The following is a 14,566-nucleotide window of genomic DNA, read 5'->3' on the forward strand; positions in this document are numbered from 1 at the left end:
TTTTTGTGTGCACATCAATTAAAATAGCAAAGTAATTGCCGATTTGTATTTTCATTAGAATTGTGGTGCAGATATGCTTCAGTACGCTTTATTCTAATAGTTTTTTGTGGATTTGTTGTAAGCATCATGATCAGAGATAGTGTTTCAAAGTTCGGTTTTAAGGTGAAAAAGATTTTGAGAGCTTTTGAGGTGTGAAAATGTCAAAAAAGTTGCAGGCACATTTTAAAATGAATTAATAATAAATAATTTTGGAAGCTGTAGTTTTTTGCAGGGGAAGGAAAAAGGTACTATATAATATCCTGCTAAAATGAATGCGCATTATTGAATTGCACTTCACTTTTCCTTAAAAGACAAGGTGCAAGACAAGGAACATACAAGGTATGTTCAGACTTAGGTAGGCAGCAAACATAGATGGACTGGAACACTTCAAACAAATTTAGTACATATGTGTTGTAGATATTGTGTACCAAGGACAAACTAAAGCACGACATGTAAGCGGATGTAGCAGCTGAAGCATAAGCTCGGTGGGCTAGCCACTGTACTGCAGTGCTTCTCTGCTTGTGTTGTGTGTGTGTCTGTGTGCGTGTGTGTGTCTGTGCGTGTGTGTGTCTCCGTGTGTGTGTGTGTGTGTGCGCGCGTGCACGGGGCTCTGAATGGAAGACTCAATGCGCTCTTTTCGCCCGTGAGCGGACACAACCCAAAGACAGACTGCTGCAGCCAGACCGTTGATGGGTTTTTCTGAAATAATCTAAATTTAATCTCTCCTCCGGCATTACCGGGTGATTCACTCCCACCACTGGCCTGTAGCATCCTTCTCTGCGCTCTTCCTGTCTTTTACCAATACCAATACAGCTTTTAATCCCTCAGGCCTGTGAGCTAGGGAAATCTTCCCTGGAATGTAAACGGTTGGTCCTCCGTCCTTGTTTGCCTGTTGAAGGTCTGGTTTGATACAACAGCCACTGCATTATTATGACTATTTTTTTGAGAGAGAGAGAGCAAGAGAGAGATACCGGTGTTAAGCCTACTTCCTAAAGAAATTCCATAAGAAATGGCAAAGTAAGCTGCAAGCTTCGCCCAGCACCTTTGGATTTTGTGCTTTCAGGAGCCTATGTGGCCGGAGCCGTCACACAGCTCTTCCAGACCCTGCAGACTCCTTGTGCCCAGAGTTTCCATCCTCTGATCAGAGCTCGGGGAGCGATCTGCCCCTCTCGCTCCTCAGAGACTCTGATGTGGCGCAAGCTAAACGCTAACAGCCTCTGGATTCTGTGAAAGAGTGGCGGCTTCCTGCTAGCCCCCGTTTATTTTCCTCTACGGTTACTCCCGCTCTGCGTGAAGAGCAGAGACGCTGGAGTAATAGCGGGAATGGCGATTATAGAAATATTCCGCCGCATTCCAAGCGTTTTCTGCCATTTTCTAATGTTCTTTTCCCATCAATTTGTGCTGAAAAATTCAGGGCATTTTATGGCTGATCAGACCACGTACCGACAGTTTACTTGAAGACCCTGCTTACAGCTGTATTTAATGCTATAATTTCATCTTTCCTATGATTGGAACATTTTATAATTGGAACAGTTATTTTTTTGGTATTTTATTGGTTGTCCATGTATGATCAGATGGTTATTGGGTCCGTCTCTGAGCTCTGTAACTGTATGTAGTTAGTGGTTTGGCTCTGTTGTATTGGCGTGCCCACAGCTGCGGGTTGCCGACGACTGAGTTGGCTCACCGGCGGATGATTTTGGGTTTTGTCAAGCGTCTGTTCCCTGGAATAATCGGACATCTTTTTCTTGACAAGAAGAGAATGGGATATGTCAGACGCGTGAGCTTTGAGTGGATAATGGAGAGAGGGAGAAAAAAAAGTCTTATTAAGGGTTTCTGTTCTCCCTAATGACAGCCTTGTCAAGACGCTGATGTGTGTCTGGAGAGATATGAATGTGCTCCTGGAGGAGAGGCGCTGGGTTGAGGATGAAGGCCAGGACGTGCTTATCGGCCTGTGGGTGTGTGTGCGCCCATCCTTACTGGGGTGCTCCGAGCCCAGGGGACCTGCCTGAATGGGTTGTCCTTCGGTGGGCATTTTCAGAGCTAGCCTCATGTAGCGCTAGCCCCATGTAGCGCTAGCCCCATGTAGCGCTAGCCCCATGTAGCACACGCATGGATGGACTGCAGCCTGGTCCTCACCGTAGCGGAATGACGAGAGCACGAGGCCGTGCTTTGAGCTGCGAACGCTGCGGGCTGCTTTTTCTCATCAGGTTTCAGTTTGTCACTTTGCAGTGCAGCAAACACAAGGCTTCTGCTCGCTCTTTCGGCGAGGAAGAGGGCTGTGCACACATCTGCGCTGTCGAGGGCACGGGTTTGTGTGTGTGTGTGTGTGTGTGTGTGTGTGTGTGGTTGCGTCTGTTCAGTAGCGCTTCCGCCACAGCAGTATTCTCTCTGAAAAGTACGCTGCTGCTCCTCCAGCACTCGCTTTCTGTCTCTTCCACCGGCGCTAATTTCCTTCCCTCCGTAATTCATGCGTATCCCCTCCTCCCAGACAGGCAGGTTCGCGGTGAGGAGAAAATGAGGAATGGCTGGGTTGTGCAGTCAGACTAGTGCATGCTGGGAAAGGGCTAGGCGTCCGTGAGTGTGTCTGTACAAACGGCGCTGGGACGCTCTGGAACGGGGCCCTCTTGGATGGGGCCCTCTGGGATGGGGCGCTCTGGGACGGGACGCTCTGGGACGGGGCCCTCTGGGACGGGGCCCTCTGGGACGGGGCCCTCTGGGACGGGACACTCTGGGATGGGATGCTCTGGGACAGGGCCCTCTTGGATGGGGCCCTCTTGGATGGGGCCCTCTGGAACGGCTCCACTCTGTGGCCTCAGATGGTTCCTCCCCTTCAGACTAGCAGCTGCACCACACCTCCTCTCACATCACAGTCAGGAGCGCTTGTTCTGTCTCAGGTTAGGGTTAGTAAGACACGCCTCAGCTTCTGTATTTCACACAGACACACACAGGCGCACACGCACACACTCGCGTACACACGCACTCTCACGCTTGCATTCACACACACACTCTCACTCAATGGGTAAATTAAAATGTTGCCACCTTATTAAACCAAATTTATGTCGGGTGTTGGCTAACCCATCAGTTATGAAATATCAGTAGTTTGCCCTGAATATCCTGTTCTGTCAGTGCAGCGGTATAGTACAGAAATGCTGCAGATTCTATCCTGAATGCCACAGCGTGCATGTAGGATATAAATGCATTGCTCTGGTTTGTCATCCTCTGGGTGAAACACAGACTTGGAAACATCCATTAAATTGACGTTGAGAAGCATGATTTTTCGATACAAGTGAAATTGGCAGGAATTAATGGAAAAATGTATTTCTGTAGATGGCATATTACTGGATATTTTACCTGACTTTGGGGGAGTGAATTGCACTGAAATTTAAAGAACGTTAGAAATTTCACGTCTGAACCTGCAAAGGCATTATGGCAGCCTGTAATTTGGTGGCTGCATTGGCTCGGATTAGGGGAGTATGTAAATCTACAGATGAGCATTGCTATGGCGACGAGCGATGTGTGTTAAAAACAAGCTCTCGGGTGTAGTCGATGCGAAGATTTCAATGGGTTAATTGGACGGCGCATGTTTTCCCTTTCCCTCTCTAATTGGGTGTTTTAAAGAGCGAAATATAATACACCAATCCCAGGTTTGCCAAGCACCTTGCTGTCCAATGAGAGGAAGAGATCCAGTCTCGCTTCGAGAGCTAAGCTGGAAAAACACATCCGATGGCCCACAATGCACCTCTGCTACGGGGCGTGTGGACGGGGTGTGGGGTGGTGTGCATGTGTTGTGGGGAGGGCAGCTGGAATGGGGGAAGGGTACAGACGGTCCCTAAAGAGTGAGCCACAAACATTGGCCTTCAGCTGAGCTGTCTGCTGCAGGCAGGCCTGTTTCAGGCCGTTTGGGCTGGGTCGAGCCTGTTCTCAGAGAGCGGGCCTGTTTCAGGCCGTTTGGGCCGGATCGAGCCTGTTCTCAGAGAGCGGGCCTGTTTCAGGCCGTTTGGGCCGGATCGAGCCTGTTCTCAGAGAGCGGGCCTGTTTCAGGCCGTTTGGGCCGGATCGAGGCTGTTCTCAGAGAGCAGGCCTGTTTCAGGCCGTTTGGGCCGGATCGAGCCTGTTCTCACAGAGCAGGCCTGTTTCAGGCCGTTTGGGCCGGATCGAGCCTGTTCTCAGAGAGCGGGCCTGTTTCAGGCCGTTTGGGCCGGATCGAGGCTGTTCTCAGAGAGCAGGCCTGTTTCAGGCCGTTTGGGCCGGATCGAGCCTGTTCTCACAGAGCAGGCCTGTTTCAGGCCGTTTGGGCCGGATCGAGACTGTTCTCAGAGAGCGGGCCTGTTTCAGGCCGTTTGGGCCGGATCGAGCCTGTTCTCACAGAGCAGGCCTGTCGTTTGGGCCGGATCGAGGCTGTTCTCACAGAGCAGGCCTGTCGTTTGGGCCGGATCGAGCCTGTTCTCAGAGAGCAGGCCTGTTTCAGGCCGTTTGGGCCGGATCGAGCCTGTTCTCACAGAGCGGGCCTGTTTCAGGCCTGTTTGGGCTGGATCGAGCCTGTTCTCACAGAGCAGGCCTGTCGTTTGGGCCGGATGGAGCCTGTTCTCACAGAGCAGGCCTGTTTCAGGCCGTTTGGGCCGGATCGAGCCTGTTCTCAGAGAGCAGGCCTGTTTCAGGCCGTTTGGGCCGGATCGAGGCTGTTCTCACAGAGCAGGCCTGTTTCAGGCCGTTTGGGCCGGATCGAGCCTGTTCTCAGAGAGCGGGCCTGTTTCAGGCCGTTTGGGCCGGATGGAGCCTGTTCTCACAGAGCGGGCCTGTTTCAGGCCGATTGGGCCGGATCGAGCCTGTTCTCAGAGAGCGGGCCTGTTTCAGGCCGTTTGGGCCGGGTTGAGCCTGTTCTCAGAGAGCAGGCCTGTTTCAGGCCGTTTGGGCCGGGTTGAGCCTGTTCTCAGAGAGCAGGCCTGTTTCAGGCCGTTTGGGCCGGATCGAGCCTGTTCTCAGAGAGCAGGCCTGTTTCAGGCCGTTTGGGCCGGATCGAGCCTGTTCTCAGAGAGCGGGCCTGTTTCAGGCCGTTTGGGCCGGATCGAGCCTGTTCTCAGAGAGCGGGCCTGTTTCAGGCCGTTTGGGCCGGATCGAGCCTGTTCTCAGAGAGCGGGCCTGTTTCAGGCCGTTTGGGCCGGATCGAGCCTGTTCTCACAGAGCGGGCCTGTTTCAGGCCGTTTGGGCCGGATGGAGCCTGTTCTCACAGAGCAGGCCTGTTTCAGGCCGTTTGGGCCGGATCGAGCCTGTTCTCACAGAGCAGGCCTGTTTCAGGCCGTTTGGGCCGGATCGAGCCTGTTCTCAGAGAGCGGGCCTGTTTCAGGCCGTTTGGGCCGGATCGAGCCTGTTCTCACAGAGCGGGCCTGTTTCAGGCCGTTTGGGCCGGATCGAGCCTGTTCTCACAGAGCAGGCCTGTCGTTTGGGCCGGATCGAGCCTGTTCTCACAGAGCAGGCCTGTCATTTGGGCCGGATCGAGCCTGTTCTCAGAGAGCAGGCCTGTTTCAGGCCGTTTGGGCCGGATCGAGCCTGTTCTCAGAGAGCGGGCCGCTCTTTGTGCTGCTCGTCCTTCAGGGTTATTGTGCTGCCTTTCCCTTTCTGTTTTCCCATTCCGCACACACACACACACACACACACACACACACACACACCCAGAGAAAGGGTGCTCTCCGAACGCGATGTGCGAAAAACAGATTGGGCTTTCATTTTAAAAGCATGTGCCCCCCCACCACCACCCTCCCCCCGCCATCAGCACGCGGCGCTGATGTCATTTCCTCCCACACACGGCGTCTCTTTATCTCCGCGGGGAGCGGGGGGACCAGAGGTGTTCTCTCGCCCCGCGGTCTCGGAGAATTCGCTTTTCTCTGCGATCGACCTTGATGGCTGAACGCCTTTCAGGGGCGAGCGCGTGTTTCTGCGCATCGATCGGCTCGGGCAGGGCTCTCCGTCACGCGCGCGGTAGCGCCGCCGCCCGCTGAAGCCCCTCGGCCCTCTGTGAATGGAGAGAGCGCCCTGTTGCCGTGCAGATTCTGCCCGAGAGAAAAGACACGGGCGTGCTCAGATGGCACGCACACGTTTTAAATTAAGGTTAGCGTTCGAATGCCTGGGAATGTATGTTTCGCAGTACGGAGAGCTGGTTACCTTGACAACGGAACGTTGGATGTTTGGAAAGGCGAGCAGGGGCTCTGGTAACTGTGTCAGGAGTGGGGCTGATTCTCAATTCCTTTTCCAGCTTCTCTCCTCTGACGGGGGAGAGCTGGAATGCGCAGTGTGGGCAGGCAGGCCCGGTAACAATGCTCCAGACCCTGCAGACCGCTCCTCTGATGGATATCGATACTTTTAATATGTGCGGCGGTGAGACGGCGTTTCCCGAATCATATTAAGCAGGCTGCCGTGCCCGGATCGATGTGCTCCACGCGTCTGGGATGTCAGGCTGGGTGTGTTCCGTGCTCGTGTGTCTGTCGAGAAGAGCTTAGTCAAGGATTTGCAGATAAACAGAGACTCGGAGTAATCTTGATATATTTTTGCAGCGGACGGCTGGAGAAAATTAGAATAGTAATTTTGTTCACGCAGCACAAAGGGCTTTGCGGTTGCTCCAGACTGGGCTGTGGCATCTCGGCGGCGTGCAGTGTGTTTGCACTGGCTCTCCTGCGCGTGTAGGAGGTGAATAAGCAGGGCCTGCTCCCTGCAGCAGCCAGCCTGATCAATAATGTAGATGTTTTGAAGAGGAACCCTCCTCCTATGCTTTCAGTCAGCAGCTCTCTCTAGCTATCTCTCCCTCTCCCTCCCTCTCTCTCTGGCTCTTTCTCTGTGTCCCTCTCTATCACTCCATCTTTGTCTTTCTCTATGTATCTCTCTCTCTCTCCGTTCCTCTATCCATCACTATCTCAGTATCTCTGTCTCTCTGTCTGTATTTCTCGGTCTTATTCTAGGTCCACCCTCCCCCTCCCCTCGTTCGGCTACTGGGTCAAGTTCCTTTCTCGTGTGGCGAACAGACAGGATGGCTGAATTTGATTTGCATCAGTGAGATATTACAAAAAGCCCCTTGCAGCTGATACCTGATGCCTGAAATGTAGCAGTTTGGACTCTAGTTCCTGTCGTATTAAGCTGCTGTCATTTCACAAAAGACATTTTGGATGCTTTAAAAAGATCATGAGGCCAGGACACAAAATGTGAAAAACAACATTTTTTTTGCATCTCTTTACTTTTAGAGTAGCTCATATTTCCTGGAAAGGTTTGACTCCCTTTGTCGATGCATGCAGGGTACAATACAACGATTTATGGATGAGACTAGGCTGATAATCAGAATTTTTCCTTGTGTTCAAGCTTCCTGTCTTGTGTGTTTCTGCATCTACGTATGCTAATATTCATTTACATAAGATTCCTGGTTACCCCTCATCACACGATAAGGTGTCTAAATGATTACATATGCCACTTTCAGTTGTTGTGGCTGAGAGTACACTTTGTAGTTTTTTTGTGACAGAAGTCATCTTCCTCACGATCACAGAAGGGCCGTCTGGGTGTAGAACCATGCCGGATGAAGGAGCTGCTGCTCTTCGGTCATCAGTATTCGAGCAGCGTTGCATTCTGGTGTGCTGGGACTCTGTTAGGGACCTGTACCACCACGCAGCCCTCGCTCCGATACAGGAGCTGAAACACAGGAAGGAGGGAATGGAAAGAAGGGTGTTGTCCTGAGTTCCCAGATACACAGAGCTGACTGGCCTGTGCAGACTGTAGCAGCTCCTGTAATCCAATGCCTCGAGGAGGAGGAGGAGGAGGAGGAGGAGAAAAGACTAAAGAGAGGCGGGAGAAAGGCTGGAGATGCCCGGAGGCAAGCATTAAAGAACCCGTCTCCTCCTTAATCCCACAATGCCCAGCATCCCAAAGGTTCAAAAATTTGTGAAGCCACAGGCTATTAGCACTCAAACTTGGTGTTTGGTAAAAAAAAAAAACTAGACGCTTTAAAGTGCTATTTTCCCCCAATTCTTCCACCAGCTATGTTAGCAGAGCAAGAGAAGATAAGATCTGCAACATCCTTTTATGTCATTTACTATATTTTTATGTGTGGATGTGATCAGCGAAAGTGCAACACTATGTAATTAGCCTTTACCATTCATTTGGTTGCTATGCTATTATGCACATGCAGAGATGATGCTCGGTAATCACTATTAAGTGGTATGTTTAACTCTGATGTGGACGCGTCTAGTGTTTAATCCTCCTTGATTAATGGAGTGCTTGTGTGGCTGGTGTTGCTCCCTCTTCTCTGACGCAGTTCGGGGCTCTGGCCAGTGGGCAGTCATGCGCCGGTCAGGCGTGTTCTTCTCCGTGGTGTTCCAGACCAGCCTTGGCTCCAGCCTTGGCTCCAGCCTTCGCTAATGTCCGTAGCAGACCCCGGGGCCCAGAGCCACGGTGACTTGACACAGCTCAGTTGCAGGCCCCCGAATTTAAAACCTGCACCTGCCAGCATCAGAGCTGAGCTGCTGGTTCATGCGACCCTGTTGCCTGCTAAAACTTGAGCCTTCCTTGCTTTTGGAACCGCACGGCCTCCCAGGAAAATGACCCTCGGCTGCTTGGGCGTGCTTGTTGCTCACCACGGACCCCGTGCTTTTGCTTTTCTCTTCTTTGATGTTGAAAATTTCCTGTGGTGATGTACTAGGAGATGATCAAAAATGGTTTAGGTAGCATTAAACTTCGTAAGGAGAGCCGAGATGGATTGCTTGGTGGTTTTTCTTGTTCTCTGCATTTAAAGATAGTATAGGGCTGTAATTTCCCATACAGTTTATTTCAGAGCTGAACATTACCTGCTGCTGCCCCATAGCATGTTGTGGATGCCTTCATTACAAGGCAGAGAGAGCCTATAATAAATGCAAAATGTTACATATGTGAATACACCACTTATAATAATCGGTAAATGCACATAAACCGATTTGCCACACAGGCAAAGACGTGGAATTCAGTTTATTTATGAATTTATTTATCTTTGTTGGTTGGGCCTTGTAGTTTTCATTAGACTACAAAACCAATTATGGACGTGTGGGTGAGCGCTCGTTTGCTGGAGTGAGCGGTCCCGCCACCAGTTACAAGGGACTGAATTCTGAAACTTTACAGTTCAGTGTTGCAGATTGACAGTTTGGGTTTTGCTCTTTTACTCTCTCGACACGCAAAGTCACACATAATACGCCTAAACGGTGCCGTTTCTAATCTGTACGTCACAGATCTGAGTGATTGAATTAGTCTGATATAAATGTTCTACTTTTGGGGCTTTCCTCGACTCATTCCGCTTACTTGACTTGAACCGCAGCCAGAAAATAAAATATGCTGAAGAAAGTGGGCCTTATTTAGCTTTGTGTTGGACTTTGTTGTTGTTGTTGCTGCTGCATCTGCAAGGCTCTGTTGCTGAAGTATGTTTCTGAGTAAGCTTGAGTAAGTGTTCCTTGTGTGAGCAGAATGCCCATATGGAGGTGTGAGTGTAGGGGAGACGGCCCTCCGCACCTCCAGGCTTCCTGGGGGCACCGGCGGCAGGCTTTGAGTGTGAAGCCCTGCCGGACGCCGCGGAGCCGTGAGAGGGGGACTGGGACAGGGCAGGAAGTGAAGGGCAGGCAGCGTTCCCCTGGGCCTCAAGCGCTCCTCCATGTGGATACAGGGCCTTCATCAAAGCCTCAGGCCTCCTGCTCAAAACAAGGAGGCCAAAATGAATGCGTTCCCCTTCACGGTCCGCCCAAGCCTCTGCAGACCCTCATCTGATGTCTAACAAGGACTTTCGCGTTCCACTTTGAACTCGAAAACATGAACCGTCGCATCGCATGCTGCGGCAGGCTTGTCTCTTTGGACTTAGCCTAAGTGTAATTCACCGATTGAGCGCAAAATGGCTGTCTTAAAAGTTGGGCTGCTGCTCCAGAAAAATAATTCTACGAGTGATTAAATGGTCCAGCTATTGCTTTCTTCAAGCTTTATAGAACAGTTTTTTTTCCTCCACCGTCATTAGCAGGCATTGAATTGCACTCGGTTGCCTTTGACAACGTGCTTTCAGTTCTCCTCCAGTTTGCAGGCAATGCTTTGATGTGAACAGTGACAAACACCCATGCTGATGTAGTGCAGTAGCATATATTGAAGAGCGTGGTGCGCACACTGCAGCCATGAGTGCATTTATGTCAGCTCAGAATATGCCGTTATGATGGACAGCACCAGGTTAGAATTTGCAAGGCCTAAACAGCACAAAGGGAGGAGTCTGATGTTTATATTGACATAATTGTCAGTTCTCATTTCTCTGCTCTTAACGTCAGGTCTCAGTGATTTAAGACTCGTTCAGTGGTGCGTGCTTTTTCCCTCTCAGATATCAAAGCCTCTTGTATCGGAGAAGCTACTCTCAAACATTACAAAACTGTCTCCACGCTGAAAACTCACCACTTTTGTGGAATGACACACTTGGGGTATAAATAGATTGGAACGTGGGTGCAGATTCTCTGAATTATTCCAACTTTAACACAATTGGCTTAAATGGAAAACCGAAAATAACACGTTGTTTTAAATATTTTGAGCTCCCGTCTGATTTTAGCGAGAGCTGTGCGGTTGTATTGCATTGCCTTGCTCACGGCGCGGTGCTCAGAGTTGCTTACACTGGACCCAGCCCTGGGTTTATTGCACTATGCTTGCAGGGGGAGAGCTCGTGGTCAGCAGTGGCCTCAGAGTGAGTTTGTCTTGTGCTCTTGCACTGGAAATAAACGCGTGGTACCTGTGGGACCGAACGCTTTTTAAAGGCCAGGCTCTACGTTGGGTATTTTTCCAGATGCTTATTTTAGCTGCCTCTTGCCCTGCAAAGTGCCGGAGTCGCGGAGTGACCTTAATGGCTGTAGGTGCAGCCCCGTGCAGTTGGAGGTCTGTGCTGTGTGAGTGAGTGCAGCTTCTCTCCGGTGAAAACGAAAGGCTCTCCGGCTGCCGTAGGCATGCAGCTTCCTGCGGGCCTGTGCTTCCCGTGCAGGGCCAGTGTGTGGCTGCGGGGCGTGGCCAGGAGAAGGGGGAGGTCCTCCCATCTGGCCCCAGAGACATGGCTGCACCATCGCGTAATGAGATTTTAACATATGCGGCTTGTGCACTGCTAGGGAAAAACCATTCAGGCCTGAAAGAAAATCTGCCCTTAATGTTTTATGTGCTCTTATTTTAGGCTCTTTTCCCTTTCAGTATTACGGAGTGGCACTGGAATATGAAACCTCCTCAGTTTTAGTTTGAGTTGGGAGGTTTTGGTTTTGTGTGTTGCCAGATCCTGAGATCTGCGGCTGAATCCATGGGTCTCTTTCCTGTGGAGGGATATTTGCGATGAGGAGTGGGGATTTTCTCAGTCCGATTAGACCCCCCGTTAAAATGGGCGCGCTCAGGATTCTGGATTAGGGCAATCTGGTGGATCCCTGCTGGATATCGGTGCGCAGCACGCTACGTAGCACGCTACGCTACACGCTACGCAGGCCTGGCCTGGTCTCAGTCCACCTGCACTACGTAGCACGCTACGCTACACGCTACGCAGGCCTGGCCTGGCCTCAGTCCACCTGCAGAGCTGGCCAGTGCCACAGCACACAGTGCTTCAGAAACACTGCGCTCGGCCTCAGCGGTGGTTTCCGGAAAGATTGCACGGTGAAACCAAGCCTGTAGTTCTGCTGTAGGGCGTTGATCACTGTGTCCTTGAGACTAAGTATGAACTTTTTGAGAATTAACTTTATAACGCTTATTGGGCGTGTGACAGGCATTCATAGGGAAAAGTGATGTGCGGAATGTAATAAGTGCAAGCCCCTTTGAAATGCCTTCCCGCACCGCCCTTGAACCTAAACACAATCTGGTGTCAGGAGAGTGAGGGCTCTCTTTCAGAAAGATCATTGAAATTAAAACTGTTTAAAGATTCTCAGCGCACATATTAAGTACCAGAGCCTGTGCTGAATGTGCAGTGCCTTCCCTTTCATACCAGTGTGCCTGTGTAGCTGGGCCCGAATGGGCCGGTGTGAGGGGGAGACGGGCCTGTCCGTGCCATATTGGGTCAGGAATGTGGAACTCAGAGCAGACTTTTCTCTAATCCTGGCTTTTCTCTCTTTTTCCCTTTGCTTCCTAGGACCTCTGGGGAATTTTCCACTGCCTTTTGACGGATTTAAATCTCACCCTACTGAAGACAACCATGGAATCGGTAAATATCTCCCTCCTTCTGTTCACCCACCGGGTCTGGCGGGGCTGGGGGTTCTGAGCGCGAGGGGACAGCGTCAGAGTCGCGAGCTCGAGACTGAGGTTTGGACCCGGTGGAGGGAGGCTGGGTTGTTTTCACAGCCGCCCGCACACTGCGCGTCTGTGGTCTTAAGGGGGGCGGGCTGCACTGTGTCTCATTGCTCCTGAGCGATGGAGCCGCTTCCTCCCCGCTCGCTTCCCCTGGTGCGCGGGAGCGTGGCGCTCGGCTGCGCGGCCCCCGTCTGCGCGGCCCCCGTCTGCGCAGCTGTGCGGTGCCGGTGTGCGGAGTCAGAGCAGACGCACGCACCCGCCGCACAAGGGTTTCCACCTAAGCAGCTTAGACTCATATCTTAGGAAAGATTATGGCTGATTATCAAGTGTTCTGGGTGAAGCAGCTGGAGTGGCAGTGCTAGTGTGTTTGTGAGAGGAGAGGAGAGGAGAAGCAGCACAGTCATTCTATCACACAAATCGGTTTTCTCTTGCTGTGTGCATGTTTTCATTATAAGACAACCATGAAGCTTGATTGGCTTTCAGTGTATTTGGTGTTCATCAGGGTGCCCATTTAGGCCCGTCCCTCTATCATCTTGTTAGTCATAAAGGCCAGAGTTTGGACCGTTGGTTGTAGGAATCCAGTTGGGTCTGATTACTTGCATGATGGTTCTGTTTTGATGAGCCAGATCAGGGCAAAGTGCTTCTTATTATAATTTGCTTGACAGATACCCTTATGCTGGCATTGCTGTCTTACGCGGATCTGAGTGTCCTGACTGCTGGATATTTACTGAAGCAATTCACTTTGAGTACTATGGTCCAGCGCACAACCCCGCTGCCTCACTATAGGGAGTGAAATTAGCCACCTTCTGGTTACAAGCACTCTTCCTCTAACATCATTCCTGCTTCAGTACACCGCAGTGCTGCAGTGGATGTTGGGATATGTGAAGGGTACAGAGGGAAATGCAGAGTAACGCAGGAAAGATTGAGCCACAGTGACTTAATCACAAATGCAGCTTATACTGAGCTGAAAAGGTAAATGTCATATGAGGCAGAGAAAGGATTGTGGGGTGTTCATGTATGTGTGTGCATGTGTTTATAAATGTGTATGCGTGTGTACGTACGCTTGGGTTTGTGTTTGGTTTTTTTCGTTTGTGTGGTGTTTTTGCCTGTGTGTGTGTGTGTGTATACTCCATCGCCTCCTCCTCTTCCTCCTCTCAGGAACTAGGGTGAGAAATTGGGTCACGGCACCAGCCCCCCCCCCCCCCCCCTCCAGAGAGCACAGTCATGGAGCGTTGCTTGCCTGTACGCTGCTCTTCAGTACGCTCTCTGCACAGCCTGCTTATAGGAAAGGCTGCCTTTGCCGCTGATGCCAGCCAATCCAGACCCCTGCGAGCTTGAACATAGCGGGTCTGTGTGAAAGAAAATGGCAGGCAGAGAATCCGCTTTATATCCCACTGTATTCTTCAAAAAAATGTTTTAATCCCCCTCAGTCAGGAGATTTAAGCACTCGGGAACCTGTTCACCTGCATTAAGACTCTATCTGCAGGCTGTGAGTGGAAACCTAGGAGACGGGTTACAGAGCTGCCTGGCCCTTTTACCAAAGCTCTCCTCATCAGATGCCACGCGCATAGTTTCCAGGCATCCAGTGCTATAAAAAAAAAAAACAGTTCCATATTTAACTGTCCTAATCCCCTGTGAACACACGGACGCGGACGCACACACACACGTGGACACACACACGCACGCACACACACATACGTGGGCACACACGCACAGAGGAAGGGGCAGTGGCAGTGTTTTTTGTGGAAAGGGCTCTTCTCCGTGATTGGCTGTGGACCTGCCCGTGCGCTAGTGTACGCTTGCGGTGCTCGGCGCTGGACGGGTCGGGCTGATGAGGGGCTCCCTGTCGCCCCGGCGCTTTTTGGGCCTTTGTCTCGGCTCCGCTCGTTACAAGCGGGGTTCTAAAACCAGCCCCCCGGCCCTCGGCGGGATTAGTCTGCCGCGCTCGGGGCAGGGAAGCCTTCGCTGCCAGTCAGATTACATAACCGGCATAGCTAAAGTTGAGACAACTATAGGGGCTTTGTTCCCTAATACTCTGCGCTCCCCTCCTCTCCGGCCACACGCTAATGCTTTATTGAAAGGGTCTGTGTGCCTCAAACAAGCGGCGCTCTGTGCGCAGGGCTGCTAGCATTACCCTGCAAAAGGACATTTCAGTCATAGCCGAGGAGTGGAACCCTACTGTCGGCGGCCCTGTTCGCGCGGAAGCGCCTTCTCCAGCGCTGGCTACGGCGGCAACGCACAGTTTGAAAAAGCACAT

The 14,566-nt window shown here is 51.4% G+C and overlaps 1 protein-coding gene across 2 annotated transcripts in view; it reads left to right on the forward strand.

Annotated features, from left to right (window-relative positions):
• The window catches only part of LOC118215695 (ankyrin repeat domain-containing protein 11-like), a 111,551-nt gene that overhangs the window by 12,144 nt on the left and 84,841 nt on the right, over nucleotides 1–14,566 (forward strand). For both annotated transcript variants that reach the window (XM_035396647.1, XM_035396646.1), the window contains exon 2: nucleotides 12,152–12,223. The gene's annotated coding sequence lies outside the window, so the exon portion shown is untranslated. The remainder of the gene's footprint in view (nucleotides 1–12,151; nucleotides 12,224–14,566) is intronic.

This window comes from Anguilla anguilla, chromosome 16, assembly GCF_013347855.1.
Source record: "Anguilla anguilla isolate fAngAng1 chromosome 16, fAngAng1.pri, whole genome shotgun sequence".
NCBI lineage: Eukaryota > Metazoa > Chordata > Actinopteri > Anguilliformes > Anguillidae > Anguilla > Anguilla anguilla.